Source organism: Camelus ferus, chromosome 13, assembly GCF_009834535.1.
Source record: "Camelus ferus isolate YT-003-E chromosome 13, BCGSAC_Cfer_1.0, whole genome shotgun sequence".
In the NCBI taxonomy this organism is placed as follows: domain Eukaryota; kingdom Metazoa; phylum Chordata; class Mammalia; order Artiodactyla; family Camelidae; genus Camelus; species Camelus ferus.
The window spans coordinates 64,161,097-64,177,416 of NC_045708.1; the positions used below are offsets into that span (position 1 = coordinate 64,161,097).

At 39.0% G+C, this 16,320-nt stretch overlaps 1 protein-coding gene and 1 pseudogene across 1 annotated transcript in view; one reads left to right on the forward strand and one right to left on the reverse strand.

Moving 5' to 3' along the window:
* LOC116668101 overlaps window positions 1-16,320 on the reverse strand; it is a 54,689-nt gene that overhangs the window by 21,186 nt on the left and 17,183 nt on the right. The gene's annotated exons all lie outside the window — the stretch shown is intronic.
* LOC102522680 lies at window positions 10,964-11,547 on the forward strand (annotated as a pseudogene).

The window sequence follows — 16,320 nt, forward strand, 5'->3', positions numbered from 1 at the left end:
TTCCTATGACGACTTATTTGAACTTTGTTGTGTATACATGTGACCAAAAACACAATGTACCAAAGCAGAGGGAGGAAAAAAAAAGGAGGTGGGGTGGGAGTGGGTGTGCTTAGCCATTCTTATTTTCCATGGAAATGAGATGAAAGTCTTAAGGGAAGCAATATACATGCACACAGCTTATAAAGCAAAATTCACTTAAGGTGAAAGACTGTTTCAAAAATTAATGATGCCATAGGAGAACACAAATTCTTGGCTTCCGACATTTGAAATGAGGAATAGACTTTAAAAGGTCTTCAGAATATATATGAGGCATAAAATAAAGCACTCTGGCTCTCTTTCACTTTTGGGCAGCACCAGATTTAAGCCAGACGTGAAAATCTATCCTATTTTTAAAGATCTCTAGAGAAATAGGTTGCACAATGTTTCTTAGGAAGTTGTTCCAATGTTCCTCCCAGTCATAAAACTCTTACATTCTAACCTAAATCCCTCACACTCCAGTGTCAGCCCACTTCCTTTCGCTCAGCCTAAGCATGGTTGAAGAATAGTCGCTCCCTTACCAAACCAACATTATGAGAATATTTTCAGTGCTGTGTTTTTTCTTTCCGCCTGCAGTTGCCCGAATCTCTCCTATTCCTTCAAAAATATTTAGATAGGATATTGGCTTTTTTTTCCCCAGTTTTCTGAAAGTTCTCCATTCTGCCGCAAATGTTCTTTTAAAGGCTTTTAAGCTACCAGTAATTACAGATTTTAGTATCTCTCGTTTAAAAAAAATTTTTTTACCAGATAGTTCCCCACCTATCCTCGTTTTTCTATAATGTTTTAAAACTTTTTTCAGAAAAGAAATGATCTTCAAACTTTAGTGGGACTTAGAAAATTAGAGAAGCTTTTAAGAAATAAGATGCCCAAGTTTTGACCCAGATTCAGGAAATTAGAAAGTTATCAAGTCCACTATTAGAAATGAAACAAAAACAAACAAGCAAAAACAGTAAAAAAAAAAAAAAAAAAAAGCGTGTCCTCTTTGCTAAAGTCAGTTCTGCTTCTGCACTTAAAACTGACACATTAACAGAGTCAGGTATTTGGTTCAGTGCTGGAGTTCGACATCACAATCCCCATCAGCAGGAAAATCAAAACCAAACCTAATCCATGCCTACAAGTTTCCCACACTAGAACTAAATACAGTGCCAGCAGGCTCTTGATGTATAATACATTACCACATGAAAATGTGATTTATGAAAAATACGAGACTGCCACTGTCTGCAAGTACATAATGCATTCAACATAAGTTATGCAGTAGCTTTCAAAATTTAAGCTGGTTTCTGTGGATATGAGTCTGTTCAAAGGACCCCAAGTGGCAAGGTAAAGAAAGAACTAATTGCTGGATAAAATAACATAGAAATAGAAACATCAACATAGTGCGAGAGCCGAGGAGGAGCTGGAAGAGGCAAGAGCACCTTTTCCAGAAAATCTGAAGGTGAATCAGGGTAGGTCTGTGCTGAGATCCTAAACCATGTGGTATTATTATTATTATTAGTGTTGGATTGCCATAAAAGGGGAACACCAGGGCCTGCCTCAATGATTTGCCCAGGTGGCCTTGGTTTCACTTCTCTCTCTGACACTCTTCAGCATCAGTGTTGGATTACCCAAAGGGGCTGCCTCAGTCTGTGCTCTGCATTTTCCCACATGCAAACAGGGAAGAGGGGGAGAAAAAACTCTAAAGCAACCACAGAAATGCAGGTCAAAATGAAAGGGGTCAGAAACTGCTGCAAAAGGAATGGAGTGAGAGCCACAGAAAGACGGCAGCCAAATGCCAAGAGATATTCAAGGACAGCTCGCGTGTGTAAGGAAAGAGGTATCTCCTGTGATGAGAAGTTTTAAGATCTATTCTCTTACCAACTTCCTAATATACAATACAGTATCGCTAACTATAGACACCATGCTGTACATTATATACGCAAATGTCGAATCATCACGTTGTACACTGAAACTGATATAATGTTCTATGTCAAGTATAACTCAGTTTTTAAAAAAGGTATCTGTTTGTACCAATTTGTCCATGAATGTGTTCTGGTGGGGTCAATTATACTTAGCATTGTTGACTCTTTTTCTTTTCTTTTTAGATTCAGGATCATGGTCTTTTTTTAGTTCTTCTCCAAACTTCTTGCTCTGTTTCCTCTGGTTTCTTTTCAACGAATTGTCTACACGTTGTTTTTCTCTAGAGTTTCCATTCTTAATTCTTTTCTCTTTCCCCTGTATATTCTCTTCATTCAAAAATCTTATGTGCCTCCATGGGTTCAACTATCACCTATAAAAATGACTCTAAATGTCAGATTCCACAGGTTAAGGGTTCAGTCCTGTAAGACTGCCACCCACCAACACCTCCCCCCCCCCCACTTCAGGCTCCAGTCACAAGTCCAGGCTATAGATTAGAGGGTCCCATGACCCCTCTTTGGACTTCAGACATTAGTTGCAAGCCATACAGGCTGTTACCTGTAGTTCTCACCAACTGGCAGCAAATCAGAGCTTCCTATGACCTCCTCTTTGAGTTCAATTAATTCGCTAGAGTGGCTAACAGAACTCAGGGAAGTATTTTACTTACTAGGTTACCAATTAATTATAAAAGAACATAACTCAGGAATAGTCAGATAGAAGAGCTGCATTGGGCAAGGTACGGGGAAAGGGCTCGAAGCTTCCATGCACTCTCCTAGTCCACCACTCTCCCTAAGCTCCATGTGTTCACCAGCCTGGAAGGTCTCTGGACCCTGCCCTCTTGGGTTTTTATGGCGGCATCATTACATTACATAGTCATGATTGATTACATCATTTGGCTGTTGGTCATTGATTCAACCGCCGGGCCCTCTTCTCTCTCTGGAGGTGGGGGTGGGACTGAAAGTTCCAACTCTCCAATCACATGGTTGGCTCCTCTGGCAATCAGCCCCCAACCTTAGGTGAGGCCCAGAAGTCACCTCATTATCATAACATGAGACACTTTGCCACTCTCAATAGTTAGGAAATTCTAAAGGTTTTGGGAGCTGTGAGTCAGGAACCATGGATGAAGATCAAATATATATGAGAACTATATTTTTATCATCTGAATGACCAAATATACATTTTTCTTATAAATCACAATATCACATCCCGTATCTTCTATTTCTGTAAATAGTACAATCCTCTCCATAGTTTCTACTTCTCTTTTTTTTTGTATTATTTCTTTAATTGAAATATAGTCAGTTTACAATGTGTCAATTTCTGGTGTTCAGCATAATGTTTGCCATACATATACATACATACATTCCTTTTCATATTCTTTTTCATTATAGGTTACTACAAGACATTGAATATAGTTCCCTGTGCTGTACAGAAGAAACTTATTATTTATTTTATATATAGCAGTCAATATTTGCAAATCTCGAACTCTCAGTTCATCCCTTCTTACCCCTTTCACCCAGGTAACTGTAAGTTTGTTTTCTATGTCTGTGAGTCTGTTTCGGTTTTGTAAATAAGTTTATTAGTGTCTTCTTTTTTCTTTTTTATTAGATTCCACGTACAAGTGATATACGATACTTTTCTTTCTCTTTCTGGCTTACTTCTACTTCCCTTTTTGCTGCACCCCATCACTTAGCAAGTCCTGTGAATCGTATCTGTAAGACAAGGCTCGGGTCACACTCACACTCGCTGGTTCTCCCCTAGATTAACCTTTCCTTACTCTTGCCTTGACTATTATAATAGTGTCCCGGGTGGGTTTCATCCCTGAACTGATTCTTAAAATTACTGGCAGGTGATTTTGATGTCACAGGGATGGCTGATCATCCCTCTCCTTTTTGAAATCCTTCTGTACATCTCCATTGCCTATCAAACTTAGTTCAACTCTATTTTTGAAAAATAGTAAGTTTATTGAGTACACTGTGTGACCAGAGCTACACAGATATCATTCTACTTATTTCTCCAAGAAGTTTATAAAGTAGACGTTTGTATACAAAATAGATCATTACAATGATAAAATATTAAAATAGTTCCATCAATTGTGGCTATACCATTGTTTCAACAATCTCTTTTTAGGCAATAAAGAAAAATTACACTAAATATACATATTGACCGACTAATTTTTCTTTATTTCAAAAACATTAAAATGGGGAATAAAATGTGAATCTTAGAAACAAGGTAATAAAATATCATCCCATTTTAAACAGTCAGTGTCCCTTCTTCCTTTGGTCCAGGGCTCCCATTTTTTAGGCTTATTTCCCCCTCTTCTCTTGATGTTCCTCACACTTGCCCATTCACTTGGCCTTGATTTCTCCTCCACCTGGAATATTCGTTCCCCTTCTTCCACACGCCCAAAGACAGCGAGGCTGCAACACTCGGCTCTAACGCACCCTCCCTCGTTAACTCTTTTCTGATTCCCCAAATGAAAATGGCCTTCCACTCCTCCTGAATTCCATTTTGCACTCTGATATGCAACTATGCTTTGTACCTTGTGATCAGGTTATGTATACCCTCTCTCCATTAGACTACAAGTTTCTCTGAGACCCAGAATGTAACTCAAACATCCCTGCAAAACTACCCGCCAGTGCCTCCCTCCTGCACCCCCACTAAGGCCTAGCAACCCCGTGCACATAATAAGCTCTTAGACATATTTATCAATTGGATGACTAATCAGAAAACATTTAGTGATCTCCCTCTATCACTCATCCTGACCAAATGAAGATGGATGGTCCCCAAGCATGTCGCCACTACTCAGCCAAGAATCAAGGTGTAATACTTCAAGAAAAGTTCCTTCTCTTGCCACGATCAAGTCACAACTTGACGGGCCTTCACAGCTGCACTTTTAAAGTGCTGCCCTTTTTATTTCTCCAGGAATAAAACTCCTTTTGAAGGGAACTCTTTAGAACATAGGCTAAACCGACCTTCCTTTTAAAAACATAAAATCCTTCTAAGCAACAAACAGAAGAAATGCCCTGTGTGCTAACGTGGAAATTTTTTCTATCATCTTGTTCTTGCCATTTCCTGGAGGGGAGGTTGTTGTGGGAAACCGAAATATTTCTTGGCCTTGGCCCTTGCCCTGGTATTTCATAAGAAAGTGTTACATTTAAAAAGGAAAGTATTTCACAGGCATTTTTTTTTTGTATTCCTCATTATGAGTCGCAGACATTAGTAAATGATGCTGTATAAAGTTCTGCTTGCTCTTTATGCTTTATAGGATATAGCAGAATCTTGTGATGATCTAGTGTACTACTAAAACTCTTCATCGCAGTGATAGAGCTTTCAAAAAATTTAAAACATTCTCTTATTTAGTTCTCAAAACAACTCTTTGATGTACGTATTAATATGGAATCTAAAAAAATGATACAAATAAACTTATTTGCAAACCAGAAATAGACTCACAGACATAGAAAACAAACTATGGTTACCAAAGGGGAAAGGAGTGGGGAGGATAAATTAGGAGTTTAGGATTAACATATACACACTACTATATATAAAATAGATAAATAACAAGGGCCTACTGTATAGCACAGGGAACTATATTCAATCTTATAGTAACGTATAATGGAAAAGAATATGAAAGAATACACATATATATGCAGCTGAATCACTTTGCTATACACCTGAAACTAATACATTATTAATCAAATATACTTCAATACAAAATTAAAATACATATATACATATTTTATGAATGAATCAACAGAGAATCATTCAAGAATCCTTTTACCCAAGTTCATATAGTTAATAAATGGCAGAGGTTGGGTTTGAATCCACATCTTCTTACTCCAGGACCTGAACCTTGTTCATAATTCTACAAGGGAGCTCAGACGAGAAACTGGTGCTTTAAAATGAGACCATTCATGGAAAAGTCTACAAACTGCCATCGTGTGCCTTTGAAAAACACCAAGAGCTTCTGGAGGGAAAAGAGTTTTGAGAGAAAAGAAACCAATCCTAAAGGCTTACAGACTGGGCACACAAAAGTCTGTGTGATATAAAAGTGTTTAAAGTGTTTCCTCAGCCCATTACTGTCTAGATTCTGAGGAAATCAGAATTCTCTACCCTCTCAAACCTCCTATTTCCAGCTTTCTGGCTTGGAATTCTGCCACAAGAAAACAGGTGGTTTAGTGTCACCTCATATCTCAGTTTCTGAAAAATCTGCCAACATCATCAATTCAGATAAATAGAGATAAGACGTGAGGATCTGAAGGTTAGATCAATAGCTTTCCTGTCTTTTTAAGGAAACAGCTCTCTCTCTATCCACATGCTTAGCCAACGTATTGATTTATGATGGCACCTCTGCTCAGGCCCACCTTGCCTAACCCCAAAATACACTGCATACACATGCCCTCTGGCAATCCTCCCTTCCCGCTCCACTAGGGTTAGCATTGTTATTTGGCCAGTAATTATTAAAGGTGAAATGGGGAAACGTAGGCGTTCAGATCACACCAAGGAAATCTTCCAAGGAAACTTACGTTGGGTGACTCACACTGAGTGAAATCACAAAAATTTATAAAAATATATGTTTAATCTTTATAATGACCTTGACAGATGGGCATAATTATTTCCATTTTATTTATGAGTCTCATACGGAGGCTCAACAAAGTTAAATAACTCACCCAAGATCATACAGCTAGAAAGTAGTGGATCCAAACTTTCTTCTTTCAAAATTATGCTGTTACTGATTCTACCACATTGCTACTCAGATCTATTTTTATGTGATAGTAAGATGTAGACGAAATTCAGTATAATATATCACCAGATTAACTTCACCAGGAAGCAGTAAATGTGCTAACAGAAGACAGAGAGAATAATCTAGACCTCTCATTGGTTTCCTCTGGAATTACTGGTTCCTCTGGTTTCCTCCAGACCTCTCTGGAATTACTCTTAATTTAATTCTTCATCACAACCATCTATACACATGTCTAACACATTCGAACCTTAAGTTTATACTGTATAGCACAGAGAAATATATTCAAGATCTTGTAGTAGCTCATGGTGAAAAAGAATATGAAAATGGATATATGTATATTCATGTATGACTGAAAATTGTGCTGTACACCAGAAATTGACACAACATTGCAAACTGACTATAACTCAATAAAAACAATATAAAAAGCATTAAAAAATAGCCAACAACAACAGATCAAACATTCTATTGTTTGAAGAAAACAACTACAACATACAAAACATACTCTGAGATCCACCTGAGGGACAAGCTTCTCTGGGACCAGTGTGAGGCAGTTGTGTTCACAGTGCAGATAGGAAACCAGCCGCTGCCTCTAAAACTATCTTCCATCAGTTCCTGTGGTTCTGGACCATTGACCGAAATCAGAAAGTTGATCACTTCAAAAATAACATACCCACAGCTGCATGCAATCAGGTATCTGGTAATTCCTGGAATGGTTTAGGCAAGTCCAGAGAACACTAAAGAAAGAAGAAACATGGCACTTAAATTGGTCATGGGGAAACTGGATCACGGTGGGTAAAGTTGTTCGGTTTGGACGGTATGGTGCCATCTTTGTATAAGAGTACTTGCTTAAAACTTATGGTTACTGGGGGAAAGGGGGAGCGAAGGGATAAATTGGGAGTTTGAGATTTGCAAATACTCATTATTATATATAAAATAGATTAAAAAAACAAATTTCTTCTGTACAGCACAGGGAACTATATTCAGTATCTTGTAGTAACCTATAATGAAAAATAATATGAAAATGAATGTATATATGTATGACTGAAACATTATGCTGCACACCAGAAATGGACACGTTGTAACTGACTGTACTTCAGTAAAAAAAAGGGTACTTGTTTATACCATATATTAAATAGATAAGCAACAAGGATTATTGTTTAGCACAGGGAACAATACCTGACAGCTTGCAATAACCTATAATGAAATATAATCTGCAAGAAACCCCTGAATCACTATGCTGTACACCTGAAACTAATGCAAGATTGTAAATCAACTATATTTCAATAGAAAAGAGTACTTGTTTAAGTAATTATTTGAATATCTTGATAGGTTTTATCCACAGACATCTATAAAAATGGGACTGAAAATGGAAAAATACTGATAGTATTGATAAGGATCGATTTCATAAATTTAAAACAATTATGATGAAGACGGAGAACAGTGGCCAAGCCAAAAAGCAGAGAAACCTTTGTCTCAACCTGAGGACGGCTGGTTGTCAGCCAGAACTCCATGTGTCCGGGGGTGGGGGAAGAATTAAAGAGCACAGACAAAATGCTGGAAATACACAATTGAAGGCTATCTCTAAAAACAAGATGCGTTAAGGGATTTTATAGCATTTTTAGCTCTTTGGCACTAGGATGCTGTTTACAGTAGGTGAGTCTATTACTCGTGTGTTGTGGACTTGTTCGCATTTTCACGAGCGCACGATGTACAGACGTAGGTAGAGAACTGCCCGTACCTAGCTGTGCTGTCTCTGTGCCCATTCGTTTAAGCTCAACAAACAAACTGCATGGCAGGGGTGAAGCCCGCAGAATAAGCGTAAGAACACTAACACAACTTCAGGTCCAGGAGGCGGGGCACGCGGCCAGGTTTCTGCCCGGGGAAGAGCGGAGCCCAGGGCAGCCGCAACCCTCCCGCGAGGGGCGCACAGGCACACGCAGGCCGCTCTGCCTGGAGCACAGAAGCCTTCGGGGTCGCGGCCTTCCTTCAGCTGCTGCGGGGAAAGGAAACTAGATACACGAATTGCCTTTAAGTTCCCGTTTCGACGAACAGCCAGATAACCTCAGAGCACAATGTCCTACGCCGAGTCCCAGGAATTTCTTGAACTGGGATGAAGGTCCATCGGCGAGTGCCCAATTCTGTCCCCAGTTTCCAGTCCAGGCTTTTTCTTCACTCAGACATCCAGAAGTCCTCTTTTCAGTGAGGTTTTATCTACCGGCCCTTACGTATCATAATCAGACTTGCCTTCCCTCGAAGTAAATAGAGTGGAGAGGAAATTTCTACACCCCACGCCCCTTACCGGGGAATCCAAGCCTCAACTCACATCCTGCAAGCTCAGGATGGAACATGAATCCTTTTAACTACCTGGGCACAGGAGCGGACTATCAGGAGACTGCCAGCGGCCTCCGCACACTGCCACACTATTTACACAGCTGATGGAAGTTTGCCCGGTTAAGGAATTTGGCTCTAGAAGATTCCCCTGCGAATTCCCAAAGAGCCCATTCACCCTGTCACAGCCGCACAGATGTCCGCGGAGATAGGAACAGTGGGCTTCATTTTCTCACTTCCTCTGTACACACCATAATTCTACACGTTTATTTAAAAGTGGGGGGTCGGAGAAGAGCTGGGGGAGCTACAAAACATAACAGTATATGAGATATTTTCAGAAAATATTTTCGGTAAAGTCAACAACCCTCGGCCCCTGCCACTCAAACATTCCTCTGCTTCGCTCAGGAGTCTAAACTCTGCCCTTCGTGTTTGCAGACTCGAGGCACGGCTGGGACGTGACTCTCAACAGAAAGTCAACTTTTCCAAGGCAGAGAAGAGGGGAGAGCCCAAAGTCAATCAACTTTCAAAGCAGAGAGGAGAGAAACAGCCAAGCAGAAGCCCTAACATTCCCCTCCTTCAATAATTCAAAGCCTTGCTATTAGCAGGGGAAGAGAAAAAGTGAGACAGGATTTTATCGTGACAATAAGACACAACAGAGGGGAGGAGCTGGAGGAAGTCATTTTCAGAAGACCTTCTTGATTTTTGAAAGATAAGGATGAAATTTTATTCTGTCAATTATTAATATATATTAGAAATGACAGTAAGCTGTTAATTTCTCGGACTCTCACTGCTAACTTCCACAGCCCTGGCGGTCCAATCCTGCCAGCGGAGGGGCCTGCTTTTCCCAGCTGTGAATAACCTCTTTCACTAGGAAAATTGGTCAGGAAACAACTCTCCATTTGGGAGAGGTGTATATGAGATGTAAATGTATATCCAAAATGTTCCCTTTCTTAAATTTCCTTTCCTTGGTGCTCACTTTCTCCTAACCTAAATAATTAATCATCCTACGATGCTCAAAGAAACCCCATCTAAATGAACTCAGCCTAAAAAAGGAGAAGAAGGAGAGGTAAGTGGTCCTCCCACGGATGCCCCCCTTCTCCCCTTGGGGAAGGCAAACGTATAGGCTCAAGGTTAAGGGCTGAGGTTTTGGTGTCAAACTCTGAGTTTGACTTGACTCCACTAATGACTCTGAAACTTCGGACAGATTACTTTCATCTCCATTTCCTTATTTGTATCAATTTTCTTATTTGTAAAATGGGAACAAGCAGAGTTCCTAACTTCTGGGGTGGTTGTAAAGACTAAACATAACACACCTTGACTAGTACCCGAAATAAAGTGAGCGCTAAGTAGCTCACAATTACTATCGTAGGCTTTTCCATCTCTAGACAGATTCCAGCAGACCACACGAGGACGGAAGGCAGACAGCTGTGATTAGAGAGGAAAAGTAACAGACAGAAGAGTTCTGAATTGTTATTTTAAAAAGTAGAAAATTGAGTTACAATTTGATTTTTTCCCAAAGATGTCTGTTAAATCTGTTGTGATTTTATGTGAACTTTTCTTTCTTATAGTTTAAAATTGATCTTCTGGGGACTGTAGCTGAAGTTCCCGAATACTTCATAAGAGTTTATCAGGCATGTCTGACTGGTCATGTCCAATTTATGTACATAGTTTTCAAAATGCTACAGATTGTGAACAGCACATCATATAAAATTACGGGGGGCCGAATCCTATATCCAGAGGATTCTACCAATATGTGTGTATGTGTGATACCAGAGAACCACTAAAAAGGCCAGTTGCTTTTTAAATCCTGTTATGTAGTTCGAGTGTCCTGCCTTGACCAATTTAATGAGTTGATTAACTGAGCCTTTATATTTAACTCAGTAAAAATAACTAAGCAGATGTGACTTAAATTAAAAGTTTGTTGAATTAAAAAAAAAAGATCTCTTTCTGTTTAGGATTGTTAAAATGAGTCTGCAAAAGCAAACGCTCAGTGACTTCTTAAAGCAAATTAAATTCTGAAGAGGATTATCGAGGGGTCCTGGCTGGCCTGGATGGCTACATGAACAGTAGCAGCTCCATGGAGCAGATGGAAGAGGATGTAAATGGACAGCTGAAGAATACGTACAGGGGTGCATTTACCCGAGGAAACCACGTGTTGTACGTAAGTACACAGACGAGAAGGATGTGAAGACAGTGAGAGTACAATACTTTTCATACTTGGATATGTTTTTTATTAAGTTATTTTGGTTCTTGTGTCATATAGTTTGTCCTAGTTTATAATCATTGGTGAGTTTTTTCACTAACCTATGAGTAAGAAATGATAAAATCGTTGATTTAATTGTAAAAAAAAAAGCAGTTATAAGTTAAATTAAAAGTTTGAATTTAAAAAGAAAGATCTGTTAGTGGAGTAGAAACAAAAGAAAGACAGTCATCCTTTTACTGTAAGTCTAGGGTGGAGAGGGTATAGCTCAGTGGTAGAGCACATGCTTAGCATGCACGAGGTCCTGGGTTTAATCCCCAGTCCCTCCATGTAAAATAAATAAATACCTAATTACCCCTCCCCCCCAATTTTTTTTAAGTCTAAACATGATATTATACTAGTGATTATTTACAGGCTAATGATTTGTAAGAAGTTGAGAGAAAACAGTCTTTCTGTATGCATACAGAAATAATAGAATGCGCTTTATTTGAGAAATTAAGGAGAACTTAGAAAAAGGCAATTTAAAAATGACCAAAGAATGAAAGAAAGAAAACAAGAAATGCCTAAAAAAGAGAAGGCTAATGAGCAAGCAACAAACCAACTTCATGCTCAGCTGATCTCCGTAATAATGCTGGTGTCTGGGGACAGAAATAACCTCATATTACAGGCTTTCTGCGATTCGGGGAGGGAACTGCACTATAAATTACTATGTAGTCTGGGGATTGCGTGAGACTCACAGTGTAACTCTATCTCTGCCTTTACCCATCTCTGAAGGTCCAGCTTAAACCCTTTCTCATCCCCTCAAAGGAGAAAATTGGCCTTGTGGTTAAAAGAAAAAGAGGCCAGAGTAGGGAAAACCCGGGTGGGGGTGCTGGAACAATCATTTACTAGCTATGTGGTGGTAGATTATAAAACCTTGCTGAGCCTCAGTGTCCTCATGTGAAAAATGGGGGCTTCCAGCAGAACCTATCTCCGAGGGCTGTGTGAGCAGTCAACGTGAAAATGCACACTGGGGATAAGGGTCTCCCTTCCTGAGTAGCAGCAGGCAGAGCACAATCCAACTGTTCAATTTACAGGTAACAAAACAAAGATCCAGAGAAGTTAAAATCTAGCCCAAGGTCATACAGTGAGTTAGTTTCAAAGCTACCTTTGAACCTACAACTAAACCTAGGTTAGAACCTAAATCCTGATTCTTAATTCAGTATTTTTGCATTCAGTATGCTTCCACCTCCATGGAACTTTAAAATTTTCCCCCATGTGGATTTTGCCTTTTTCTGAACATTTTCAGAAATTACCATTTTCAACCAATACCATCAGTAGAGCACTTGGAGGGTCTCAAGTGATAAATTTGTTCCCTCAACTATATTATAAGTTCCTTGAAGTGATGAAAGGTTTCAGATGTCTTCTGTTTATCCACAGGTGTCTACTCAAATGCTTGGTGTGTAATATTGTTAACTGATAGATACAGTGGTTCCCTTAGGAAGAGGTTCTACTCTGAACAAAACGTTACTATGAGGAAGATGCTGACCAGCTGTTCAGGTCTGCAGAAGACTAGATCACATGAAATGGGGCTTGAACATGCCCAAAGAGACCCATAAAAAAATCAACTGCAAGGAAATTTAAACACAGAAATAATGGAGCAAAGAAAGCAGAAGTCTCTCTCCTCATGTAAATATTTTTTAAATAGTCTATTTTTAGATAAAAGTGGTTTGACATAGGCCATCGGTTTCTAAGCTATAGTCAGTAAACCCCAAATATGACAGAATTACTACAAAGGATTTGCAAATTGATTTGCACACTGAACATTTTAGAATGAATAAATAATGTCTTGAGCGTATATACAATACTTTTTCCCCCAAATGCACATGCAGTCCATTTTGATTTAATAAAATATAAATTCTTTAAACACAGTGTGGATTTGGTTGTAATTTTTGTCCACTGTGTGTTTTTTATTCAATCAGTAAAGCAGTGGCTAACATTTATGAGCATTTACAATGTGGCAAGGACTATGTTATAGAGATTACTTTACCTCTTATTAGCAGCCAGAAGGTAGGTACAATTGTTATCGCCATTGTATATATAAGAAACTGAGATTTGTAGAGTTTAATTAATTCACACTTTGGTTTTACTGGCAGGAAATTATGGAGCTAGAATGTGACTCCAAAGTTGGTGGTACTGCCCATTGTTGGGCCACTTCCTAATTGACTGGTATAAAACATTTTACCAATTTACATCCATGTATATGTATTTAGGAAGTGAGTGTTTACCCATGAAATTTGATGTTTAAAAAAGATCATTTTATCTGTAAGGGTTAGTAACAGCACAAACTGGAGGTTCCAAGTGGCTCTGGAATAATTAGCTCTCTGACTTTAGGCAAGCCAGGTGCTCAGATCTAACAGATTGAACTGATTGATTTCTAAGCTCCAAGAAATTCTATCATTCTATAATTCATATCAGCATTTCCCAAAATAGATTCTGCAGAATTCTGGTCATAAAGGATGGTCCACAGAAAAAGGTTTCCATCATCAAACAAGTTTGAGAAACACCATGAATCAAAAGAATCACCATATACAAAAGAGAATAACCTCTTCTGGAAATTTGTAATTACACTTTCCCATATTAAAAGCTCTGAGAAGTCCTGCAGAGCACTAGATTACACAAAATTAAACATGTTCTCCTCTTGTAAGACTTCTCAACAAGGAAACTTTTTCATCCTGTGTAGCCCAACATACTGTAAAAATATTTGGGCATCAAATGTTTTCTGTACATACATAACTATTTTCATGAAATTAATTCCAAAGAACACCTGTAGGTTATAACCTAACTCTGGCAGAGAAAACATTTCTGAATTAATGTGGTAGGCTCACGAAAAGTGATTTCTGAGAGTCTTCCAAAAATTGTCATTCTGTAGCCGTATTGGCTTTCAGAAAGCTCTTTAGTCTGAAGGTATATTTATCTAAGGACTATACAGATTTAATTTTTGTTTGTTTGTTTCTCTTCAAGCATGGAATAAAATTTTTATAACAATGATGCTTTGAAGATTATGTTCTTCTGTTCTTCAAAGTCTGTTCTAGACCAATGGTTCTCAAACGTTACCATCATCAGAGTCACCTAGAAGGCTTGTTAAAGCAAGGATCATTGAGCCAACTGTGGAGTTTCTCATTCAGGAGATCTGGAATGAGGCCCGAGAATTTACACCACGACCACGCTGCAGGTCTGGGGGTTCTACCACTCCTCTAGAGCTCGTGTCCGATTTAGATCATGAAGCACCACGCGGAAGATATTTCAGTCTCTTTCCATCATTAAGGGCTGTTATCTTTTGTTTTCTGTAAGTTTGACTTAGATACTTAGCCAAATATATATGGTGTTTTCTCTGTGCTTTGAATTTTTCACTTATGGAAGTGTCCAAAGCTTCAGGAATCAAAGATAAAGAAAGGAGTTAGGAGAACAGAGAGAGAGTATTTGACCAAGCTTTAATAGAAGAATTTCTGAAAATATTTTGTATTAATTCATTTAAGAGCTAACTCTCTTATTTCTCATTTAATCACATGGATTAAATTTCAGTAAAGTGAACTTACTCTTGTCTCCTTGGGGAAGTGATTAAGTAATATTTTGTAAATACAGACAAATTTCACATCACTAACACTTGGGCTGGGGCTCCATTCACTGGAACTCGCAGACCTTTAATTCTGGACCTTTAATTTCCACAATAGAAATGTCTATGATGCTGAAGAGCCACGGAGCCTTTAAAATAATGGTGATTATAAATGCAGCTACAGAATCACAAAATTGGCACCGCCTGGTATAATAAACATGTTCCTGGTAAATTGCAAGTCAAATCACCGTCAACTGGATCCTATTTACATATTTACATATCCTAATTTTGGGTGTAACCAACTGACACTGTTTCTCAACTCTTTAGTTTGAAGTTTCTGCTTATTGTACACTCCCCAGCCCTACTGTCAAGGAAGAAAGGACAGAAACTAATCTTTACTGAGCATCTCCTAAGGGCTACATTATTTTGTCTGTATCAGATCTGTGATGAGGGCTTGCTCCCTGGAAAAGCTGAGGGAGAGAGGTTCATTAGAAAGTGGCAGCATGAGGACATGTCCGTGACCAGTCCAAAGTCCACTCTCCTTTCACCCCACTCCACCAACTACTCTGCTTCAAGTCCTTAGCAGTCCTTGGATGGAGTAGGAGAGCTCTCTCTTTAAAAGACAGCACTAGGGGAGAATTATTTGCTGTTGGGGTGAATTACCCATAATTTATAAAGCTTTAAAATTACCATTTTCCCATATGTGTCACCTTAGAGGTGAAAACATCTTATAGTGAAATTAAGTGAGAGGCAGGGTGGGTGCTAACTGATGGATAAAATTAAATCAAAACATTTTACTCAGAAGGATACAAAATGTTACACCTTTACAGACTGCTGTTTAATAAGCCCAGCAAACGACTCAAGGGTGTAGTAAAAAAAAAAAAAAAAAAAAAAAAGGTACAATTTAAAGGTTCTCCATGAGCACCTTCACATTAATCCCAGGCTTAAGAAGGCACTGGCAGCGTTAATCTATCTACTCCAGCTGTAGTGAAAAAAACCACCACCACCACCAACTCGCGAGCATTGCCTTGCTTGTATAAAGCAGTTCCTGGCAGGGTTCTTGGCAAAAGTGAAAACATCCCATCTACCCAGGCTCTGAAACCCTGTGCAAATAGATTCCTGCCAAGTAAGCTGAGCTCTGCCCATGGAGCATTCTTTAGGACTTAGTATACACGTACGCTGAGTTCCCCACTCTTATCCACACTGTGTCAGTTTTTATAAGGCTTTTATGAATGTGTGACCTTAGGTTTTAAAGGGAGACCACAGAAGTTGACAATGACCTAAACTACCTGTGAATGTCAGCCTTTCAGCTAAGAGAATATTACTGATAAATCTAGGCTACACAGGGCTGCTCTGAAGCTCTGAAACCAGGCAAGAAACTGCCAGGTTTAATAATTACTGGGGTGTGAGAGACACGGCAGTTGACTGTTGATGACACCTCTGGGAAACTGTTTGTTAGAAATAAACAAGGTTTGTGAACAGAGCTCTACGACTCTAGGATCTGCTGGTTTCCACCGGTTAATTCTC